Source organism: Hemicordylus capensis, chromosome 3 (assembly GCF_027244095.1).
Source record: "Hemicordylus capensis ecotype Gifberg chromosome 3, rHemCap1.1.pri, whole genome shotgun sequence".
Taxonomy (NCBI): domain Eukaryota; kingdom Metazoa; phylum Chordata; class Lepidosauria; order Squamata; family Cordylidae; genus Hemicordylus; species Hemicordylus capensis.
In genome coordinates this window covers 152,531,118-152,537,809 of record NC_069659.1, presented here as the reverse complement: position 1 = coordinate 152,537,809, position 6,692 = coordinate 152,531,118, and positions in this window count along the sequence as shown.

Sequence of the window (6,692 nt, the reverse complement as noted above, 5' to 3'; positions counted from 1 at the left end):
TAATGACCTCAAAACAGTGGTACATCTGTTGGTGACATCCAGACTTGACTTTTGTAATGCGCTCTGTGTGGGGCTGCCTTTGTACGTAGTCCGGAAACTTCAGTTGGTTCAGAATGCAGCAGCCAGGTTGGTCTCTGGGTCATCTCGGAGAGACCATGTTACTCCTTTACTGATGGAGTTGCACTGGCTGGCAATAGGTTTCCAGTCAAAATACAAAGTGCTAGTTATAACTTACAAGTCCCTAAAGGGCTTAGGCCCTGGGTATCTAAGAGAGCATCTTCTTCATTATGAGCCCCACCACCCATTGAGGTCATCTGAGGAGGTCCATCTCCAGTTACCACCAACTCGTTTGGTGGCTACACAGAGACGGGCCTTCTCGGTCGCTACCCCGAGATTGTAGAATGCTCTCCCTGCTGAGATATGATCCTCCCCATCTTTGGCAATTTTCAAAAAACACCTGAAAACCCATCATTTCACCCAAGCTTGCTCAGCATCCTAAATTTGGGGTTTTTTATTTTATTTTATTTTTTATTTTTCTGGTTTATTTTAAAATTAAGAACCTGATTTTGGGATTTTAATCACTGTAATTGTTTAATTGTTGTTTTAAAATGTTTTTAAATTGTTAATTGTTATATTGTTTTTTAATTTGTTTTAGCTCTTTACTGTTTTAGTGGTGTGTTTTAATTGTAAAACGCCCTGAGTCATTTTGGAATACAAATCAAATATAATAATAATTATTATTATTAATATTATTCCTTGTTTACACAGTCAGACAGGTGTTATTGACTGGTTTGTTTTATCCAGACATCGAGTCCTTCCCAAGGACCTGGGATGCCAGAATTTTATTGTCAATTGTTATAGATATCGTCGCAGAATATAGGCTGTTCCCAGTAAAGTTGCATTTTGTAATTGCCTGCTGGTGATTTCTGTGGCCCCTATGGTGTTGAGGTGCTCTTCAAGGTCTTTTGGAACTGCACCCAGGGCGCCAATTACCACTGGGATGATTTTGGTCTTTTTCTACCACAGCCTTTCAATTTCAATTTGTAGATTTTTGTATTTGGTGATTTTTTCTATTTCTTTTTCTTCTATTCTGCTATCCCCTGGTATTGCTATGTTGATTATTTTCACTTGTTTTTCTTTCTTCTCGACTACAGTTATATCTGGTGTATTGTGTGGCAGATGTTTGTCTGTTTGTAGTCGGAAGTCCCATAATATTTTTACATCTTCATTTTCTTCAACTATTTCAATTTTATGGTCCAACCAATCTTTGGCTACAGGTAGCTTGTATTTTTTGCAGATGTTCCAGTGTATCATCCCTGCTACTTTGTCATGCCTTTGTTTGTAGTCAGTCTGTGCGATCTTTTTACAACAGCTGATTAGGTGGTCCACTGTTTCATCTGCTTCTTTACAAAGGCGGCACTTGCTGTTTGTGGTGGATTTTTCAACTTTTGCTCTTATTGCATTTGTTCTTAGTGCCTGTTCTTGTGAAGCCAGTATTAAACCCTCTGTTTCTTTCTTCAAGTTGCCATTCTTAAGCCATTGCCAGGTCTTGGTGATGTCTGATTTTCCACTTATATTGTGCAAATATTGACCATGCAGGGGCTTCTTTTTCCATTTTTCTGCTCGGTTCTTGACTTGTTCTTTCTTGTAGGCCTGCTGTGTTTCATTGGTGTTGAATAGTTTCACATTATTGACCATTTGAAGTGCATCTTCTTCACTGTCCTTTATATATTCTTCAAGGCCTCTTTTCTCCTCCTCTACTGTTTGATGGACTTGCAGCATTCCTCTTCCACCTGAGCTGCGAGGGAGGTATAGCCTATCTACATCACTGCGGGGGTGCAGAGCATGATTGATGGTCATGATTTTCCTGGTCTTACGATCTAGCATCTCTAGCGCTGCCTGGGTCCAGTCTATTATTCCTGCAGTGTATCTGATAACAGGTATAGCCCATGTGTTTATGGCTTGTATGGTGTTCCCGCCATTGAGTTTGGACTTGAGGATTTTTCTAACCCTCCTGATGTATTCACTTCCAATTTTTCTTTTAACTTCAGTGTGTGCAATGTTATCAGCCTGGAGAATGCCCAAGTATTTGTAAGGTTCTTTCTCTTCCAGGTTCTTGATCTTGCTTCCATTGGGCACTTCTATTCCTTCTGTTTTTCTTATTTTCCCTCTGTTCATTATTAATGCAGCACACTTGTCTAGTCCAAACTCCATTGCTATATCGCTACTGAGTATAGGAACAGTGTTTAGCAGTGATTCGATTTCTGACTGGGACTTTCCATACAACTTCAGATCGTCCATGTACAGCAGATGGTTGATTTTACTGGATGTTTTAGATGTTTGGTATCCGAGGCCTGTTTTGTTTAGTATTTGTGAAAGTGGGGTCATGGCGATTACAAACAACAGAGGGGATAGTGAGTCCCCTTGGAAAATGCCTCTTCTAATGCTAATGTGTCCAAGTGTCTCGCCATTAATTGTTAACTGTGTACTCCACATGCTCATTGCTTTTTAAAAATAAATATCTGAATGTTTTTGCTGACACCAGTTGTTTCTAAACATTTTAGTATCCATGTGTGAGGCAATGAATCGAAGGCTTTCTTGTAGTCAATCCATGCAACACTTAGATTTGTTTTTCTTCTCTTGCAATTTTCTAAAATCATTTTGTCAATCAGCAGCTGGTCTTTTGTGCCTCTAGTGTTCGGGCAATTTCCTTTCTGTTCAACTGGAAGCTGTTTGTTACTTAATAAGTGTTGCATCACTTCATCTGCTATTATTCCAGTTAATAATTAGAACATGGTTGGCAGACAGGTTATTGGTCTATAATTACTTGGAACTGCACCTTTTGCTGGGTCTTTCATGATGAGATGAGTTTTCCCAGTTGTTAGCCATTGTTCAACATCACCTCCTTGGAAAATGTGATTGAACTGTTTTGATAGTTGTTTATGAAGGCTTGTTAGGTGTTTAAGCCAAAAGCCATGCAGTTCATCATCGCCTGGAGCAGTCCAATTTTTAATTTTCTTTGCTTTTTCACTTATTAATTCTGGTGTTATTATTAGATCTTGCATTTGTTGGTTACATTTTTTGACCTCTTTCATCCCACCTGCTTTTTTATTATAATCTATTGGATTGTTCCATAATTTCCGCCAGAATTGCACTGTTTCTTCTTTATTTGGTGTTTCTATGTTTCTTGCAGTTTCTCCTTCTATGCTTTGGTAGAAACGTCTCTGATTCGACTGGAATTGGAGATTCTGCCTGTGTTGTGTAATTCTGGCTTCGTATCTGCTAATCTTCTTTGACACTGCTGTTATTTGCTGCTTTATTATTTCCAGGACTTCTCTAATTTTCCTTGAATCTAGGTGGTATTTTTGGATCAGATACTGTTTGGTGTTTTCATTCTTCAGCTTCTTGTCTTTCATATCTTTCAATTTACTAGCATCTGAACTAAGCCTGGAGATTTTATTTTCTAATCTGATCTTCCATTTAGGTGATGTACTACTTTCTTTTTTTACAGGTCCATTGATCTTACGTATATCCGAGCTCTTGTGTTGTTATTGTTGCTGCACTGTACATTAGTTGGTTTGTTTCTTGCAAATTCTTGGTTGTTATTTCTGCAAGTGCAGCATTGACATCTTTTAATACCTGAGCAAGTTGTTTTTTGGCAACTGTTTTTAGAGCTGGAAGTCGAACCTTGGTGGTTGTTTGGTTCATGTGCTCACTTATTTTTTGCTTTAGTTCTTGTTGCTTTTCTGTTTAACGGCATTCGGGTTTTTGAGGTGAAGGCAAAGGGGCGGTTGCCTGGTTTTGATCTTGAAACAGTTCAGTAACAGTGGCATCCTCTATTTCCAACACCAGCACCTGAGCAACTTCTTCAATTGGTGGTAATTCTTCTTCCATATCTTGAGCCTGTGTTGCTCTTTGCAGTTCTTCCAGTTCAACTCCTGTGAATACTTTATTTCTTATTATGAATCTTCTCTGGTCTGCTAGCCTTTGTTCTGTTATTTCTGTATCTGGATGCTTCTCTTTCCAAATTTGGTACATTCTTTTAAAATAACCTCTTCTAGTTAGACTAGACTTGTAATAGCACATCATTATTTCCTTGTTGGCATTTTTTGCATATTTTTTTCGGTTAAGCGACGTTTCTTCCAGTAACTTTGCTGTCTTCAGCCCTGGTTTCTCAACTGAAGATCCTGAGTCCTGTTGCCCACTTGCCACCAGATGTCCAGGGACTCCAGCACCTGACGCGGTCCTTGTTGACCTGGGCGACAACCGATCCAGTATCGATTTATTAAAGTTACGTCTCACCATATTGTTGATGGGAGAGGCACTCTTTGTCTGGCTCCTCTGGTGAGACCTGTCCAGTATGGTTGGACCTCTGGCATAGCTCTCACCTTCCTCAGAGCACGCAAGCCCCACAACCACGCCAAGGTAGTGCCTCACTGGGGGTTGTTGTTGTTGTTGTTGTTGTTATACTGTATACTAGCTTTACTATGCTTGCAGACCTGACAGCACATTGATTCCATGATAATCCATGTAAACTGTGTATACCAGTTGGAGAATCAGTGTGGACTAAAAAGATGCTAGCACAACTACAAGGATCAGAAGCAGCTGAACAACATTTGTGCTCAAGCATGTAGTACAACACTTGCTGGATTGTATGCTTCTCCACCTACAAGTCAGAGATCACAGGTTTGAACAGTTCTCCATATTTATTTATTTAGCACATTTTAATACTAATACTGCCCTATACAGAAGTCCCAAGGTAGTTCACATTAAACCACCATTAAAAACAACCATTAAAATATTGACATGATTAAAACAATTTAAAATAAAAATAAAAATTCTAAAACCTAAAGCTTTAAAACTATAAACTAAAAGCCTGGCTAAACAGGTATATTTGCAGGACCTTCTTAAAAATATTCAGAAAAGGGGAGACTAATTTTATTAGGAAACACGTTCCAGAGTCCTGGGGCAACTCTAGAAAAGGCTCGGTTCCAAGTCACCACCAACTGAACAGGTGGCAATCTCAACCAGACCTCCCCAGATGATCTTAATAGGGGCAGGGTTGATGAAGAAGAAAGTGTTCTCTTAAATACCTTGGACCCAAGCTGTTTAGGGCTTTATAGGTAATAACCAGAACTTTGTATTTTGCCTGGAAACTTATTAGTAGTTCTTTTTAAATGGGTGTAATGTGATCTCTTCACACAACCCCGGAGACCAACCTGGCTGCTACAATCTGTATCAGCTGCAGTTTCCGAACTATGTACAAAGGCAGCCCAACATAGAGTGCATTGCAGTAGTCAAATCTGGATGTTACCAGCATATGCACCACTGTTTTAAGGTAGTTTATCTCCAGAAGTTGATGTAGCTGGTGTATCAGCTGAAGCTGATACAAAGCACTCCTGACCACTGCCTCAACCTGAGAGATCAGGGAGAGGTTTGTGTCCAGAAGTATTCCCAGACTACATACCTGCTCTTTCCAGGGGAGTGCAACCCCATCCAGAATAGGCAGATCTAAACCACTTCCTAAGTCTCGACCTCCTACAATGAGGATCCCCATCTTGCTTGGATTCAGCCTCAGTTTGTTAATATGTTTTCATTTATATGTTTTCTAAGTGCAGGAAGGTTTTGACGGGGGCGGGCATCTGGACATCCAGTTCTTTCACCTGAAGTCTGAAGTGGTAAAGTCCAGTAAAAAGCTGTACCACATGATACTGATCATCTTGTAGCTTGGCTCTTAACAATGTTCTGGAGATGCCCTTAGTGATATTATAAGAAATATAACTGGAACTAAGTGAACTGGATCTAATGTTACCAAATGGAATCTCTTCTAATAAGCCATTACCTAATTTCTTAATGTTTTTACTTTCTATCTCACCATGGGAACTGTAGACAGGGCAACTGTGTTTGCTTTGTTCATGATGATTTAATTCAATTTATTTAAATAATAAAACATGAGAAGTTGCTGAAATTCAGACTCCTAATTCATTTCCAGCATGAAATCTGCAGTAAAAAGCTCCCAAACCCTGACACCAGGTCACATGTGCTAAACTGCATGGCTTTCAAAATATAGTGGGAATGATCAAGCCCAAGTTTAGCACGTTGAAGTTGAGCCAGAGATAAGCATATTAATTTCCAGGGGAGAGAATAAGTATTTTTGACTATCTCTTTTTTACTAAATTTTTCACTTTACTTTCCCATTTGAATAAACAATACCTAAAAATGACTGGCCCATACCCAGTTGCTTGATTTGGCAAAATGATGTGTTAATCTTCTTATATTAAGCATGGGGAAATATAAAGGTAAAGCTGTGCCATTGAGTCGGTGTCGATTCCTGGCGACCACAGAGCCATGCGGTTTTCTTTGGTAAAATACAGGAGCAGGAGCGTACCAAGTGGGCCCGGAGATTTTAAAATGGGCCCCTTTCTGCCTTCCTCTCCTTCGCCTTCCATAGTTTGGGAAACATACCAGTGGGGATTCAAACCAGCAACCTCTTGCTCCCTAGGCAAGTTACGTCCCCGCTGTGCCATTAGGTGACTAGGGTTACCAAATTTTAATTTCAAAAGAATAAAGCAAGGGGGTGGAATCAGAACAGAACCTGAAGGAATCTGCTGGTTTAGGGCAGAACGTTGGTCATCTGGCCAGCTGGGGGTTAGAACCATTCAAAATCTGGAGTGGAGTGATGGCAGAACCTC